At 37.0% G+C, this 18978-nt stretch overlaps 1 protein-coding gene and 1 long non-coding RNA gene across 2 annotated transcripts in view; one reads left to right on the plus strand and one right to left on the minus strand.

Moving 5' to 3' along the window:
- The window catches only part of cers2a (ceramide synthase 2a), a 108701-nt gene extending 98561 nt beyond the window's left edge, over positions 1–10140 (minus strand). The window contains exon 1 of the mRNA XM_039767435.1: positions 9828–10140. The gene's annotated coding sequence lies outside the window, so the exon portion shown is untranslated. The remainder of the gene's footprint in view (positions 1–9827) is intronic.
- Positions 10141–11566: 1426 nt separating this feature from the next.
- The window catches only part of LOC120538067, a 34605-nt gene continuing 27193 nt past the window's right edge, over positions 11567–18978 (plus strand). The window contains exon 1 of the long non-coding RNA XR_005635434.1: positions 11567–11652. This is a non-coding gene — a long non-coding RNA (uncharacterized LOC120538067). The remainder of the gene's footprint in view (positions 11653–18978) is intronic.

Genomic DNA, 18978 nt, shown 5'->3' on the forward strand with positions numbered 1-18978 from the left:
AATGTTTACTTCTTTTAATTTTGATGATAACTGACAACTAATGAAAGTCCCAAATTCAGTATCTCGGAAAATTAGAATATCAATTAAGACCAATGCAAAAAAAGGATTTTTAGAAATGTTGGCCAACTGAAAGTTATGAACATGAAAAGTACGAGCATGTACAGCACTCAATATTTAGCTGGGCCTCCTTTGGCCTGGATTACTGCAGCAATGCGGGGTGGCATGGAGTCGATCAGTCTGTGGCACTGTTCAGGTGTTATGAGAGCCCATAAATCAACTTTATCATGATATTCTAATTTTATGACCAGCACCTGTATGAATTTGTGTGTGCCCTGCGGTGGGATTGTCTCCAGTGGACCCCCGTGACCCTGTAGCTTGGATATAGTGGGTTGGATAATGGATGGATGGATTTTCAAACAAATAACTGTTTACACCAATCATATCACATTTTTAATCTCTCCTGCCCAATTTCCATTTATTCAGACATTCTTCTGTCTTTTGCTGAATGACACTAAATTCACTATGCTTCTTTTTCAGAATCCTCCTTATATTGTTTTTATGATTTCTTGTAAGGTGTTCAAATGACTCTTTCAAGGATGTTGTCTCTGCGTATTCGTGTGCCCATTTTTGTAAAATGCTTATATCAATTTGAGGTGTTGTTTCTTTTGTCTCAGATCCTGGAGCTTTGCTTCCAGCAGATTATATTCCTCCCCCTCTGAGCAGGCCATTTAGGCAAAATGTAGAAATGGTTTGGCAAGTCCCATATTCAGTGCACAATAATAATGTGCAGTTATGCCAAAGATTTCTCATGCAAGTTCTCGACCTGCAGCTCTTTATGAATAGAAGATACGGGAGGTTCCATGTTTACTTGACTATTTAAAAGAAGTAATAAACTGTACCATATTGACCATATATCAGAACAGGAAGCATTACTGACTACAAAACAAACATACACCAACTCTGTTACTTAACTGAAAGTCTTTATATTCAGAGGGTGATCATTCTAAAGTCGTATTCTTCTTTCGGCTGCTCCCGTATCTGTCCTCTGCATCTTGTTCTGTTACACCCATCACCTGCATGTCTTCTCTCACTACATCCATAAACCTTCATTTAGGCCTTCCTCTTTTCCTCTTCCCTGGATCACACTCAGGTGACGAACAAGCCAGTTTCCCTTCCAGTTCGTACGCGCCGATGATTTCCTGTCTCTCCCTGTACATTGTTCTCGGTCAGATGTGCGTGCAATCGCTATAAACTCTTTGTGCTCTATTTCGCATGCTTTTGCATTAATTTTGCAATTTACCATGGCCTCTAAGCAAGTGAAGAGTGGTAGTGTTGGTTCGAAGAAAGGTTCAAAGTAAATTGAAATCAAATTAAAGAAAGAAATTATTGAAAAGTATGAGCGTGGCATTCATGTTACTGATCTTGCCGCCGAGTACAAGAAGTCAAAATCTACGATTTCAACTATTCTAAAGCAGAAAGAGGCCATTAAAGCAGCTGATGTTGCAAAAGGAGTTACAGTATTAACCAAGCAGAGGCCTCAAGTGCTGGAAGAGGTGGAAAAACTGTTGCTAGTGTGGTTGAATGAGAAGCAACTTGCAGGGGACAGCGTAAGCAAGGCGATGTTATGTGAGAAAGACAGTAAGATTCATGGTGATTTGCTGCAAAATTATCCTTCTACAAGTGGCTAGTTCTTCCTCCTCACTTCCTTCATGCCAGAACTCGACTCGTGCAAGGTTAGTTTTCTTGGTTGTTTATGGTCAGTTTTTATATAAATTAAGGATTTTTCAAATTTTCATTTTTTTCCCTGTCCTTAATAATAAAAAAATAAAAAAAAGCGTTTACAGCGAGCGGTTCGTAAGGCTGTAGTGTGGACTCGTGCAATGTTAGTTTTCTCAGTGTTATTCAATGTTTTTACATTTAGTTTACTATTACACTGTGCATTCTATGGTATACGTCACTATTTTTGTGCTTAAAAATAATTAAAAAATATATTTACCTACAGTTTGTATGATCTGCAATGGATTAACTGTATTTACATACAATCCTATGGGGATAATCAGTTCAGGTCACGACCAAATCAGGTTGCGACTAGAGTTTTGGAACGAATTACGGTCGTGACCTGAGGTTCCACTGTACTGCGAAAAGCATTAGTACAAGGTAGTGGGGGAATGGTGCTTAGGCATTTTAGTTCTGGACACAATTTTGTTGTCTCACAGATTGCCGCAACTTAGCACAAATAGCAGTATCCTGTAATATTACAATGATTCAAAGGTGATTTGCTTCAGGTTCATTTAAAAGTGCTTCAAATCATGGTGCCGTATTGGCATGAATTCTAAAATTAGATTGGCCTCATAAAATTAATTTAATGTTTATCAACAGAAAACAAAGTTACTAATTAACTTTTACCCATTCAAACATGATGTCTTTAGTTGTTCTCTTTCTAAAATTTTCTGAATTAAAAAAACATTTTGTGAGTGTTATAAGAAAAAAAATTGTACTTTGTTGTTTTGTCATGGTTTGGCTATAGCACATATTTTGCCTTTTCTTATCATGCATGCAAATGACAATCTGCAAAAAGTGCTTAACACAGAGTATTGATTGGTATTGTAAGCTTACAGTATAAGAGTACAATATGCCTGCAAGCAGCGCTTGAAATGGAACCTCCAAATTCTGATATTGAAGAGAAAGAGAGATCCCCATGAAGTATTGAGTGCCATTGGACCACCCCACTTCAAGCACTGCCTTGTATGACCAAGCAAGCACCAGCAAAACACCACTTTCAAACTCCAGCGCCCAAATCTCAGCATATGACAACTTCATGTTAAATCAGACTACAAGTAGTAGATGTGCAAGGCACTTGGCCATGTCTGCCAGAGTTTTTGTATAGACTACTTAATCAAAAGATTTATTTTCTCCAAATTCAGATTCTTGCTTGCTCAATATAAACTCTGGATTTGCCTTTAGAAACAGTTTTATGAACCTTTGTTCTATCAATTTTGTTAACACTATCCTAGATTAGGACAGACTTTGTCCTTGAGTGTTTGGCACATGAAAAAAAAAAAACTGAGTTAGGAATAATTCACCCATATGGGGCTGACAGAGTCAAAGTTCTATACACAAATGAAAGCTGACTAATTAACTATGAGACACAAACTACATGCATGTTTGGACTTAGATGAATGATGACAGAATATAATTCTTCAACACTTGCAAATACCAAGACAGACAGAGATTATTGATACTGTATTATTAACTTATAGTTGGTGTATATCTCACATTATCATAAATGTCCATGTGTTTAATGGGTGTGTTATTAACACAATGTCACATAAACCTTTTAACTGACTTTTTCTAACGTAACTTTGAGTAACATAATAAAGAAACATGTGTCAAAATAGTCCAACAGGCTACAACAGTCTGACACAAGACATAATGTTTCTAGTCAAATGGTATAAAATAAAGTTTTTCAACAAGAAATGTCACTTTTGGCAGGTACTCTGTTCTTTGAAAAAAAAAAAACCTCATTATGTGTCAAGTAAAATTACTGTGTTAGTAGTGTTCAGACTTTGTCAATTTGGGTTACACTTAGAAATTTGACTTCCTTCATTATGAACTATACTTTTCCACACCAACAGCAATTGTGTCCTTGCTACTACAAAAAGCGTTCAAATAAGCAAAATAATTCTGTGGAGACCAGTAGTCTGAAACCAAGTGATCAGAACCATAGAGTAGTCTTATTGTTGGGGCTCAAACTAATGGGAATTTATTTTCACTAGCAGAAAAAAACAGCTACTAAAGCTACAATATCAGGAAAGGAACACGAACAACATACCTTTTTTAATTTAAATTAACTTACATTATTTCCTTTAAATGATAGAAAAGAGGTATCATGAATGTTTAATAAAGCAACACATTATTTAATAGGAATGTACTGTAAATAAAATTAAAAAAAAACACGCTATGTTCTGATGACAAATGGTTATATTGTGCAGTAATTGAATACTTTACGATCACTAAGTTTCACAATTAACTACAATAAACACAGTACAACCTATAGCTTAGCACTGAAGCTATTAGTTGTATAATCAGATAATGTGTTACAATGGTGCAATCCTACGTAAAACTGCCTCACAAATGAGATGACCTGGCTTAGATTCCAAGCTCGGCCACTATCTGAAAGGTTGTTTGATCTATCTGTGTTCACTAGAACATTCTCACACATACCAAAGATATGATTATTAAGATAATCGGGTATTCCTCATGGGTGGCACGGTGGTAGCGCTGCTGCCTTACAGTTAGGAAACCCGGTTCTGTAGAGTTTGCATGTCCCCGTGTCTGCGTGGGTTTCCTCCTACTGTCCGAAGACATACAGGTTAGGTGCATTGGCGATTCTAAATTGTCCCTAGTTTGTTTCCAACCTTGCGCCCTGTGTTGGCTGGGACACTCTCCCGTGACCCTGTAGTTAGGATATAGCGGGTTGGATAATGGATGGAACCATGGGTATTCCTCATTTTCAGGCATGAGCGATCATGGTGTGTGTGTATACATAGGTTCTCTCTGTGATACTCTATGATCTTACCAAGGGTTGGTACCTATTCTTTTGGCCTGAAAGTAATGGAACATTTAGTTTTCTGCAGCCATTTACCAAAAAACAGGTTATTATATATATATATATATATATATATATATTACATCAGATTTTATCAAATGACTATTGCTGCAATCCTTGGAGAACTGAGAAGCCTTATTTGTTTAAAGATACAAACATCAAAGGTTACCAGAAAAGCTTGGAACATAACATCACTTGGTAATGATTGACAGACAGAAAAGATTGATAGTTCTATTGTATCTCTTGGGAGATTTTAAAGAATGAGTACTGAGCACTTAAACCAACACTGCCATACTCACTGAAGCTCACTAAGGAATTTCTCCTTATGACTAATTGCAATTAATAAATGTTTACAGGGACATAATACTCAGTTAAAAGCTTTTCCACATCTCTTCTAAAATAGCCATTCTCCAGAGCCTACATACTATGAAAGAATATTAATTTAGGTTAGCTCTGGGAATTCTCTAGAACTCCTTTTGTGCAATCAAATGAAAGCTCAGTCATTAAGGCAAAACAGGAAAATTCATGTTACCAATTAACTTTCGAAAAGCAATTTGTTAAATAATAAAATTTCAACTCACTCTTCAGTATTTGAATTTCTTCATGGCTATAAACATAATCTGATACTTTAAACAGTGTTAAATATAGATTTTGTGGTAACATTTCCATTAAATGACTGACTGACATTTCCATTACAACTGCAAATACACCTTCCTTTTGTTAACTGCAAGTAACACGTTCTTCATACATTTGCTTAAACACTGTATATGAACTTTTTTTCAGTGAGCAGTTTCTTAAAAACAGAACAACCAGACAATAAGACTTAATTACGCGAATATATTTGCTGTGTTTCTTTTCTGACCAGAAACACAAGCACACACTTAAAGTATCTTTATTTCAACACATGCCGTGGTTCTGGTTGGTTCCACTGCCTAACATATGTATTTTAAATTAGCAAGAGTTATCTTTCTTTTCGAATGGATTTTCCCTTACATACACTCAGTTTTCCAACACATCACCAAGGATGTGCAAATAAGCTTTACTTGTGGCTTTAAATGGGTACTGTGTAAGTGTAGGTTGGTGTGCGAGTAGACTATGTGATTGGTTGGTAAACTTTCGAAAAGATGGTTCATCCACTGCCTTCCTGCTAGGATAGATTCGGGCACCTTGTGACCCTGAACAGCATTAAGTTAGTTATACAAATATTTGCACAGCAGAACTGTAAGAGTATGATATTAACAAGATTTGAAAAAACAAAACTAAAACGTTTCATATTGCAAACAGAATTGAATAATGGAAACTGCTGAGTATATATCATTTTTGATTATCACAATCTATGCTATATGATATTTTATGAATCTTCTAGTCATTTACGGATAACCAATACCATGCAATATTTATGCATACCACATTATCAATTGGTACAGTACATACATGCTACTCACATCCACATCCTTTAAAGCACATAAAGAGGACAAAACACAAATCCATGAACTATACTGCACTGGCATGCTGTTGTTCACCTGCACCATTTCTACACACTATGCATATAATCTACAGTATCCCACAGGTTACAGATCTTAGAAGTTTAAGGATATGGGAAAAGTTAGATGAGAACTAGTAACGGTGTGTTACAGAGAGAGAGAGAGAGAGAGAGAGAGAGACAAAGAGAGAGTTGATGATATGACTCAGATCATAGGTGGACAAAAGGATGCAAGCAATAAACTGGTTGCATGAAAAACCTAAACCGGGCAGCAAGTGAAGACGTTCCCAATAAACTGGCAAAATTTCACAGAAAAAAAAAGGCCAAAAAAAAAAACAAAAACAAAAAAAGGTAAGAAAAGCAAAAATCAAACTTAAAAAGAACAGACTTAAGTGACTCGGTGATGACATACTGAACAGGTATGACAAAACAGATGAAATAAAATGTATTGGCTTAAATGTGCCTATAACAACCATTGAAAACTTGCTACCTTCAAGAAATATTTATTAAGACATAATTTGAACATCAGTTTCGATTAATTTGTACATTGTATGTTCATATTTAGAAATTACAATACAATTTATTTTTGTATAGCCCAAACTCACATACAGAGTGTCGAAATGGACTTTAACAGATCCTGTATTTTGCAGGCCCCCAGGGATATAAGGGATAAACAAAAGAGAGACTTCTCTGCCTGATGTTACATGTTTTATGTACCATGGCTGAACAGAAAAAAAAGAAAAGGTGGTAAACCTTGCTGCTGAACTCGCTGTACCTGTAAAGCTGTTGCACAGGTATCAGCTCCAACAGGCAGCGCTGTTCTTGGATGTCAGGAAAAAAGGGTGAGCTCACAACAGCTTTATCCTACAACAGTTACTCATGGTGGAAAATGCCATATTTGTTTGGGTGGGGTTTGGACTTTATGAGCTGTACAACAAAAAAAATGGAAATATAGTTACTGGTTTTATAATGCCCAGCAGTGATCTTTTTAAGACATTGACCAAAGAATGTCAAAGTGAACTACTTTATGCTATTAACCTAGAACAGATAAATCAAACAACCATCGCTCCAGTGTAGAAAAGATAAACAAGAAAGCATTTATACCAAATAAGCCGTTTCACAAAATGGATAGGTGGTCCATTGTAATTAACACCGTTAATGAGGAATTAAATATACTTAAAGAATTTTTTAGCCACAAACACTAGTACCAAAAATTAAAATGGGAAAATCTACAGGCCTTCCAAAGCATACAAACTAGTGTTATTAGTTATACAGTCGGTTGTAAACTTTTAAAGATCTTCACATTCTCTTAATTCAGTGTGATGAGTTACTGAAAAGCTAATGTAACTAACAAAAGGAAAAAAAAATACATGAAGCATAAACAAACAAGATTTTCCCAACAGCAGTGATGGCTTCAAATCCAACTACATTTTAGAACAGTCTTTCTCAAGTTCGGTCCAGGCAGGAGGTCTGCTGTGGCTGCAGGTTTTAATCTCAAACGATTTAATCTGACAATTGGGCTCCTACTTTAAGTAAGGGTGAATTCTCAACTTCTAAGCTTTTTGCATTTATCAATAAATTACTAACTGCTTATGATATATTATTACTGAATGAAGTGGGAATTTATGTGTTAAATGTGTGAGAATTCATGGTACTTGTGTACTAAATGGACGGCAATGAAACCTCCACCACGAAGACCTACACTAGAATGGGTAGAGAGAAACCTTATGCAACCTCCCCTCTTCAATTTGGTGCCACGACCTTTGTATCTGTCCGTTTAGTACACAAGTACCATGTTTATTCATCCCCTCCCTTTAAATAGTTTAATGTTCTGGTTATCTAGCCATTTATTTACTAATGAACACACAAATGCGTAACACCGACTTAGTTGCTCATTTCACAGTCATTTGTGCTGGTGTCTTCTCTGCTCATTATTAATTGTTGGTATTCAGTTACGACTAAGAAAGTAAATGTTATAGAAAAAATGAATTAAAAAAAACAAAGTAAGCATTTAAAGATACAGAAAAATACAAACAAGCCATAATTTCAGGTTAAGTGTTAAATTACACAACTACTCTGCAGTTATGAATGGAAAATAAAAAAAAAGGTCAGCTAATTAAACAATGAGAATAACTAAAGGTAACAAGGCCTGACTGACTGAAGGAGTGGTTGGAACAAACATCCAAAACCCCAGAAGGGCCCCAGACTGAACTTGAAAGCCACCGTTTCATAAGATGCAACAACTTCGTCTGTCAGCATGTGTCAAGAATGCACTTGGAAATAAATGATGCATCATATCAGCTGAAATGAAAGGTGGGAGTGAATGAAATAAATGAACACATAATGCCTCACATCTTCTCAAACTATGAAGAAAAGCAGCAACAATAAATACTAAAAACATTCGCTTCAGAGGTATAAAATACTTTCAGTTGCTTACGGTAAAGTCCAGTTATCTCAAACACACTATATATAAAAGCCACAATTACATTATTGCATAAAACATAATGAAGAGGAATAAAATGTTAATTTACAGTATATTGTCAGCATAAAAAAAGATTATGTGCATTTTAGGCCACCAGTCATGACAATTGTAATTTGAAATATTACAAAACACCTGCATAATACTTTTAAGAGGTCTGCATGGGGGTAAGGAATATTTTGCTTTCAGGTTAAATAATGTTCTGGAAGTGATGTGCCTCCACTTAAGTATCACACAGCCCTCTCCTTACACTTATTCGCGAATCAAGTCCTGCTCTGGTATGTTTCAAATAAAGGCTCGTTTAAATCCGTTCTACAAGTGATCTGTCTCAGTCTATTAGGATTGGACCCTCCACCGGTAGAGGTGTACCTCCAGTTAAGATTCTGCCCTAACCATATTCTACCCTGTTCTAAGTGAAGGGCTCTTCCTGCTCATGGCACTCTAACGACGATGTCACTTGCTTGTCAGCACTATGGCAGACACTGCGCTGATGTGCGGATTAATGCGGGGTGTGGTCTGCGATGTTGGCATAAGAAGCAGTTTTTTTTATTTGGAATAAAGCTTTGTAATATGTTTTCAGACACATTCGCCTAACGTGGACATCTTGAAATACAGTATATCTGTCTGGCACGTCCCTTTAACAGCGACAATCGCATTCCTGTGCCGTCTGTCTCGTGTCTGGCGTCCTGCGCGGAGATGATGAGTCAGTACACCCCACTGCCGGTCTGGGCGCTGCCCTGGCACCCGGCCGGCACAACTCCTAGCGAATTTACTAGAGAGCGTGGGCCGGCGACGCACTGCCTGCCCAGGTTAGGCCGCCCGGAATTCACTACCAAATGAGACAACCCCGTGACCTCAATGCACCCTGACTAACGGTCACATGTTTCACTTTTTTAAAATAAACTCTCCTGCTCTATAACAAACTTTATCCGCTTTTACACAAACAACAAGTCAAATAACTTTCTCGATATTCTCCGTGCTGACAAGTAGCGCGTCTGGCTGTGTATCAGCCGCGAAGATATTCAAAAAACAGCAGAGACCAGATTAAAAAAATATGAAAGAAAGAAAAATTATCTCCCCAACATGGCGCTTCTTTAAAGCGCACTGCGCACTTTGAATAGCCCCGCGGAATGACAAGAAGGCGCCCAACGAGTCCCGTTCGGCTTCACGCTTCTCACATGAAAGCCCCGTCCGCACCGAACAATGCAAAACCTTTCCACTACTAAAAGGTAGTAAGGAGATGAGGAGGCACTCACTCGCTTCGCGGCACGTTGTCAGGGGTGGGGGAGAGGGTGGGATTCTTCTGCCTTTTTGAGATTGAAGTTTTCCCAACGCGAGTGCCGTGTGTGTGTCGCTCGGGATGCCGCTGCCTCTCTCCCCCGCTGTGCCGCTCACTTGCCGCGGGTGGGTATCCGAAATGGACAGACTGAACGGCGCGGCTTCGAATGAGTCGTGACGTTGAAACTCACTCCACTCCATACACAAATCCCGGCGTGAAGAGGAGGAGGGAAGAGCGAGAGGGGGGAACCTGCTAACTGTTTATTAAAAAGGGCAGTTCCAGCGCTGCGCCTCCGCGGGCTCGTCGTCACTGCACAAATACTGAGGCCTCTGTTCGCCTGCTGCACCGCATTATTCAAGGCAGAATCAACAGGCTGACATCGTCAAGTGTGAGAGCGCGGCTCGTACACTTGCAGCTTTTCAGAGGTGTCTTTCTAAGAAGCAATTGCGATTTTTACTTATTTTACTGATGTTCATGCCGCGATGATCAAATCTAGAATAAGTAATAAATAATAGTTTTAAAATAATATTTTGAAGCCTGCTTTGGGGAGAAAAAAATAAAGTGTCAAAACATTTTCGTTTACTGGCAGGCGTGGTTCCATTCGGCAAATGACGGCGCAGAGGGAGTCTGATGTTGGGTTAACTGGTCAGTTTTTGTTTTGCATAGCGCCTTCCACGGACGACACAGTCAAATTTGGTTCAGAGCGGCAGACTAAATAGTATATTTGTTAACATAAACGTTTCAAACAGGAGTAGGTTGATCGAATATTTAATAAACCGCACATTAGAATATTACGAACTTGGATGCTGAAATGTCAGAAAATAAAATGAACATAATTGCTTTTGATATTAAAGATTAGAATAGGCGAGTTATAAGGCAAGGTTTGAACTATAACACTACTACCCGGGAATGAAGAAAAGACTAAGAGCCAGAGACCTTAGGAGAGCTGCACAATGCCACTTTGTAAAGAATGGGTGGTCTGTCTGGTTGCTGTGGAACAATTATTGATGACAGCTTTAGAAGTTAAAAGCCAGGTTGATGATTTGGAATATGAAGTAGTAGTCCAAATCTCATTGATGTGATTTAACTTTATTGTCCACGTGTTCCTCGGCTAGATTTGAAAAATAAACCAGTATGGAATGGTCAATACAGTACTTCCATGTAAATTACACTTCAGTGATACCACAGGGAATCAGTTAAATTAAGATTTTTACATATAATGAAACTGATTGTACTGTACAGCATGGTGGTGGCGGCTCTGAGGCTAAGGGTGTGCTCTAGTAATGTGGAAGGTTGCTGGTTCAAGTACCGTTACTGCCAGAAGGGATCCTAATCTGTTGGCAAGGCTTTTAACCTGAACATTCCTTCAGGCGTGCTGTACAATGGCTGACCCTGAACTCTGACCCCCAAATATCATGCAACAAAATGAATAATATAGTATATAAAAAAACAATAATATAGAATCAAGTTACTACAATATTTTATGTAATCTATCTACTATATAATAAAACACTCCAGTGTGTGTAAAATGTCCCTCCACGCATTGTGATTGGTTAGTTTGACTTTGGTGACAAATTCAAAAAAGAATTGCCTGGCAAGAGAAACTGAGGCAGATGAAGAAGTGTAAAGGCATAGGATTCAGGCATTCAGAGGCAGGAGACGAGCCAGGTGTACGGAAATTAAGGAGTCTGAGTAGCAGGCTTTATAGGAATGCACTCAAAAGAGGGAGTGCTGTGCAAGAGAAGCTCAAACGCAAGGATACCAAGGAAAGGCACACAAGGAACGTTGAAGGTTTACATAGGGTAAGAAATACCAAATATTTTAAACTTTATTCTCTTACCTGTCCTTGACAGGTAACACAGCTAGTGTATATTAAGCGCTGAGTGAAATTAATAGAAAATTGAATCAAGTGAACAACTTAAATAATATTTAATTTGAAGCTAAACACATTGAGTCATATGAAGTAAATGTACTGCAGACAGACAGATTTTTCAGGATGGCTTAATGCCTCTGTCCAGGGTGACTTTTACAGATCTAGTTGTTTGTGTGTATGCATTTCTTTCTCTTCATCATTTAGCATGTGATCTGGTAGGGCAGACAAGCTGTCAGCTATCTTCACTTAAAAATATGTGTGTGTGTGTTAACGTGCATATTTAAATAAATTATGCATCTCAAAAACTACTCATGCAAAATATTTGCAAAGCAATATGCCTGTCCCCACAACTAAATGGAGCAGACTGCAGAGATCCTGGTTAAATTAAACAATTTCTAGGTCAAACTGATTTTGAAGGAAATGGGGATAAGTACTAGACTAAAATGGACAAAAACAATAGGCCTGGAGCATGGCAAACACAATGCAACTTGTGTGAAGAACATAGTTCAATTTTTTGGAAGTTATTGTTGCATTTAGGCTGTAGCATTGAGGATGGATAGCTCTCTTTGAAAATGTTCTGTCTTTGTTAGGATGTCATTGTCCAGGAGCTTTACACAATGCAAAAAAAGAACATATAATTTTACAAAGAAATTGTAATGTTAAGATCTAACAATCAATTTCAGTCTTCCATAGACACACACACAGAAATATGCAGACATCATGCTAAAATCAACTTTTCTTGACATTTTTTACATTGTAGAATCAGAAACTTAACTCAATAGTGAATTGTTAACGTTAACACTATATACTCTCCACCTGTCATTTTTTTATCTTACACTCCGCTTTTATTGCTCTTTAATTAATATTGTTTTCATCAGTATGCCGCTGCTGGAGTATGTGAATTTCCCCTTGGGTTTAATAAAGTATCTATATATCTATCTCATATGGAATCACAATAATGGAGACCTTCATTTTCCAGCAGAGCAGCCTCTCATATGATGCATCTAGACATTGCCAATTGAGTTTGAGGAGTTCTATGTGTTCTGCACGGCATTAAAGTGGATCTCCTCTGCACTGTGGAGTCAGGGAAATGTCACTATTACCTGGCATATGTAGTGACACAACTGCAGTTACAATGAATAGTGCAGACCATATAAAAACTAAGGGCTCATTCAGTTACCTAAACAAGTCAGCCATCACATACAGCACCTGCATCAAGTCATCTGCCACAGCTACACCATTTCAAAATAAATAATTCATGTGCTGCGAAGATCACAGAGTTATCCATCCATTTCCCAACCCGCTAAATCAAAACACAGGGGTCTGCTGGAGCCAATCCCAGGCAGGGTGCCAACCCACCGCAGGACACACACTAGGGCCAATTTAGAATCACCAATCCACCTAACCTGCATGTCTTTGGACTGTGGGAGGAAACCGGAGTGCCTGGAGGAAACCCACACAGACACGGGGAGAACATGCAAACTCCACGCAGGGAGGACCTGGGAAGCGAACCTGGGTCTCCTAACTGCAAGGCAGCAGCGCTACCACTGCGCCACCCTCACAGAGCTATGATATTTGTAAGTCTTATCTTAGTGCTTAAAAAAATGCTTACATTTTTTTTGCAAAATGAGTTCAGTCAATTGCCACAGTTCCATTAGGATAACCAGACATGGCAGCCTATTACCTTCTTATATTTGCCTCTACAGCCACACCATATGGAAATTGAATGAAGCACCTCGTCAATTAGTTTATGGCTCCAGTGCAGTGGGCATGACAAAACTGAATCTTGACTGAGATATTCCTGACCTGTCAGCCAGTTGTCTCTGAACAGGGTCATCCGTCTTGCCGATGCAGGTTTCCCAATTCAACACATAGTTCCAATAGAATGGCTATTGGGAGCCAAAATCAGTTCATAAGCCAAGCGTCATCATCATGGGCCAACAAATCCTCCCTGTCCCTAAAAGCTCATTCCTTTTGTGTATGACCATTTACATAGTTTCAAAGCAGCACCAAACATGCCATGTTCTGTCAAAACTATTAGGCTATGGAATGGTCTAAACAGTATGATATTTAGAGCTTTATGTGCAGAGGAAGTGAATCACACCTATGTTTGCAATTATTGACAACAAGGGTTTGTTTTGGTTTCAGATGCTGAGAAGTGATCATAGGTAGCTGATATAAACTGACAAAAAGTCAAGAAAGCTCTTCGTTGGCCCTCTTAAAAGGAATTAAAATAACATTTTTACATCAAGTCACATCAACACACATTATAACAACACTTAATGATATGAGTTATTATACATGTAAGTCCTTAATCTGGTTTGGCTACATTTTCCTACTTTATCAAAGGTTTCATCATTTCCCACTTTCTTCAAAATATTGTGTACACACGGTTCACAGTTGTCCTAAATGTACACAAGTTGTCCTCTTCAAGTTTTCTTTTATAAATCCTAGCTTTTGTGTGGAAAGTTCCATATGCACATTTATGGCCTCTTTTTGTGAGTATGCAAGTTTTATAAATCTGACCCTGTGTCACTTGACAGGATATTATTAACATGAATTTAATGGTTTGCCTTTTCCAGCCTTGTGGCATGGAGCATTATCAATCTGAAAACCCTTTGCAGTTAAGTAAGCTACTGGCCAGAGGGGGTGTACCTGATTTACATTTTAATCAAATACCTCATGACATTGAAAAATCAATCTATCTTTATTTCATATAGTACCTTTCATAAAATACAAAATCACATGTTGCTTTTCAAAAATAAGTATGCCTCTTTCAATAATAAGTCATAATTAAAGGCTAGAGTGTAGATGACGTGAGGAACAAACCGAATAGTACAATTGAATTGAAAAATGGTCAGATCAGAGTTAGTACAGTTATTACAGGAGAAAGAAGTAAAAATATAGTTACAGTGAAGCTAACTGAAATGCAAGAGAGAGATGGACAACTATATACTATAAAAACATCCTTCTGACCATTACTTCATCATTTCTAGCCTGCACTGAAAACTACTGGCAAGGAGGAGGCACAGACTTGTGAGGTTTTCACCATATTATGGTCTTTCTGTGATTGTAAGTGGTTTATGCCCAGAAGTTGTCTGACCATGCAATGATTTTTACAAATTTTCAGTAAGTGTTGGTGTTCATTAGCCCACTATCTCTGGAATATGTAAGCGAATAAGCCCATGGTTTCCTGGATAATGAACTACTTGCCTGGTAGGCTACAATTTGTGAGGCTCATGGACTGTGTCTCTGAGGTGGATGTGAATACCACTGGAGCACCACAAGGTAAAGACAGACTATAGGTATAACACCAGGTCATGTCATTTGCAGAAATTCTCAGATGATTCTGCACTAACGTAGTGTCTTGACAAGCAGGATAAGATCAGAATATAATAGCTGGATAACTTTATTTGTTGTTGCAAAGATTAAAACATTTTTTTTTTTATATTTTCTGAACCAAAGAGCCTCTATACTCAGTCATAGTTGAGTAAATGTACATTACTTAAATAAAGGGCAACTGAATTAATAAACCTACTTATTAGGAAGGCAGGCTGATTTAGTCAACACACTCTCTAACTGTTGAAGGTAGTAGTGAAAGAGAGACTATCGACCAAACTGATAGCTAATATGAACAATGCTGTACATCTTCTCTATTACAGTAAGTACAATTTAACCAAAGGTTAATTAGGTTCAAAGTATATAGCATGTGCACCTCTTGACTTATATTGTTAAAAATACTGTATATTCTGGATTAGACTCTGTTTTTGAAATGTTTTGATTAAGAACTTTCATTAAACCTTAACAGACTGTAGTTTTCTTCTCCTTACTATACGGTCTTAGAATCACCAATATTCCTCATCCTTTCATCAGCTCAATCTGTGGTAATTCAGAATGGAACAGCACCACTGATGAACATTCTGCCGTGATATTGTACACTAAGCTACTTGCTTGCTCTCTCATTTTGACTAGTAGGGTGAATGCTAACCCACATACAATCGTACAACGGGAAATATTGTTTTGCATTATTACCAAAATCAGATAAATTAACCCTACGAGAAACAAAATATTATTCAGCATACAACAGCCATACAACATTGCAGTTCTCAAATATCACAGTCTAAAATAATAATAGCACATATGTAATCACAGCAAAACCTCAAGTAATTTTAGGACTTTCCTGTTCTCTGTTTTCTTCTCATTCTAAGTCTCATTTGGTGGGTAAGAGGAAACTAAATATCATAACTGTATAGAGTGCTCAATGTATAACTGTCATATTTAGTGACTTGCATCATGGGTATTTTATTGCTCTAACAGTGCAACATTTGATCAAAATAAAGAAATAGAAGAAAATAGGCATAGATAACGAGAGAGATCTTAGGTGAGAAAAATGACTGCTTGTGTTATTTTGGCAGGCACGTAAGGTACTGAAGCTACTCTGCCTGAAAGTCTCCTGACCAAAACTAGTTCGATTTTAGACCTGATTAAAGACTTTTCTTTCTCTTCATTTTTATTTTCCCAGTGACTATCCATGTAGTTAGTGTTGTGTAAAAAACATCATATTTTAGTTTGGAGGGTAATTTTCTATCACATAAGATTCAATTTCATATTCAAAATCTTTGATAGCAAAGGCATTTGACAATTGCAAAATGTATGTGTTAATATGCTTTTTTATTTTTTTTCTAAATGTTAGGGACTTATAAACTGTAAATGAGAGAAAAAATGACCTGAAAACATAGCAGGGTTGAGATCACATCTTTTAATAATTTTGAAAATGTTAACAAGGTCAATTATTTACAGTAATAACATCAACATCACCAAAGATGCCATTTGCATTTACTGCTTGTTATCAATCAGGCATTTGAAAGCTGACTGGCTAAAGGTAAAGTGCTAGAGGGGAAATTGAAAAGAGGACATGCCAAAGAAGAAATAATAAGTAGAACCCATTCTAGCATCAACTAATTGAAGAGGGGTACATCTTGACAGGAAGTAATGAAGTGGGTAGAGCAAGGTCTGTTATTAATCTTATGTGATCTTTTAAATGCATAAATAGAAGATGAAACAAATTGATTGCAAACCATGCTTACTTAATTATGTCTGTGTTAATTAAGGACAAAAAGTGGAACAAATATCAAAGAAGTAGCTTTTTGGTCTTGAGATTTCAAAGAGCTGTCCTTGATCAAGGCAACGTGGGTGAAAAAGTGTTTGAACATGTTAAATTTGCATCATTAAACATACTGTTTTAGTGCTCAGTTATTTGTATGAAATTTCCTAGCTATTTTGGTTTTGAGGATCGCCATTATCAGAAATAAGTGGATAAAACATTCATGGATGTGAAATGGGCAGAGCAAGGTCTGTTATTAATCTTATGTGATCTTATAAATGCGAGATGAAACAAACTGATTGCAAACCAGGCTTGCTTTATTATGTCTGTGTTAATTAAGGATGAAAAGAGGAACATATATTAAAGATGCAGCTTGTAGGTCTTGAGATTTCAAAAAGCTGTCCTTGTTCGAGACAGTGTGGGTGAAAAAGTGTTTGAACATGTTAAATTTGCATCATTAAACTTATTGTTAAAGTGCCCAGCTATTTGTAAGAAATGGCATTGCTATGATATGGTTGTTTGTGTTTCCTTATTATATTAATCACTACTATTAGTATCTCACTTTTGTCAGATTGTGAAGAATACCTATACTTGATATAATTAACGCCTAGAAGTTATTTTAATGTGTGGACTAAAGCTTTCTTTGTCAGTAGTAATAATATAATTTAGTAATATTAATTTTCTATAGTAATAATGAAAATCATAAGTTGTAGTAATCTAAATATAATTAATTAAATATTTTATTAAAATAAGTAAGGAAATATGCAATATGTCAATTGCAAGATTGGCTGGAAGAGGATAGTTTGCCAGATATACAATAGTGTCAAGACAACAATAGGCTGATAGCAGAATATACTTGGCTACTTTCTTGCCATCAACATCCCAGCTGTACACTGCTGCTGGTGACTTTTGGCCTGCTGTTTATGAAGCTGTGTGTAGCTGATGGGTAGATAGCTTGCCACCTTTGTGATCAGTGGCCTATGGACTTTGCCTTTGCTGTTCTGATTGCACTCTAGCACTTATGTAACTTGTTATTACATTGATTTTCTTTGGTTTAAGTCAAAATCACGCCTTTACATGAACTTTAATCATAATAAAATATATACTATTAATTATACATTTACTATATCAATCAATAAATCTATATTTCCATATGCTCATCTATTGAGCAAATAGCATTGCAGTTTTGATTATAACTTAAAAACACACAGGATTTGGGGTCACATTAGCCTAAAAAAAAGTACATAACTTTTTTGTTAGAATATGAACTAAGACATCCAAATCAGAAACTTGTCTCTGATCCCACACCCTTGAAAGTCTGAAACTCGAAGGGTCCCATTTTGAGTGAGTATCCCCTTTAATGGATTAGTGCCCCATCCAGGCATGATTCCTGCCTTAATGACTGATGCCTAGGATCCATCCTCCCTGGCCTTGCTCTGGAATAAGTGAGTGTGGGAAATGAATTAATGAATAATTAAGTTCTTAATGTGCATAAATATGAATAATTGAACGGAAACATATAAATATATTATGCTAAACCTACCTAGCATGAAAAGTGAGAAAGACAAACTGTGTAGATGTAATAACTGCTACAAAAACAGTTATTCTAACCTAAATGGTGATCGATTGCAAAACATGCAGTTTCTCATCACACTGCCCTTTGCCTTGGTTTTGAATTTGTCAGAAGGTTAGCTGCTCACATGTATTTGTATTAACATGTAGAGCCTGCATGCAACTGAAGGAAACTTTTATTTTGTATTCTTTAGAGTGGCCACAGTAAAGAAACCAAATATGGTGGCTTGTAATTTAAAGGCTAACAATATAGTACAACGAAAATACTGAAGTCATTTTGTAAAAAAAAAAAAATATACGAAAGGTTAGGTAATAAATAAACATATGATCTGGAATAACCATTATCCGCTGCATGTTTTTTTTTATTCATTGCTTCCTGAAGACAAGCAGACTCTAGGGCTATTAACTAGCTTCTCTTCCTTAAAATGACTTATTAGAGAAAATGAGCTTTTTCACTATCATTTTAAAGGAAAGCTTTAGAGGTAAAACTGGCACCCCATCAACGGTTATTTGCCACCTTGCATTGCCAGGATGTAAGTTGACTTTCCACAACCCTACACTGAATAAGTGTGTTAAAAA

The sequence above is a fragment of the Polypterus senegalus genome, chromosome 1 (genome assembly GCF_016835505.1).
Source record: "Polypterus senegalus isolate Bchr_013 chromosome 1, ASM1683550v1, whole genome shotgun sequence".
Taxonomy (NCBI): domain Eukaryota; kingdom Metazoa; phylum Chordata; class Cladistia; order Polypteriformes; family Polypteridae; genus Polypterus; species Polypterus senegalus.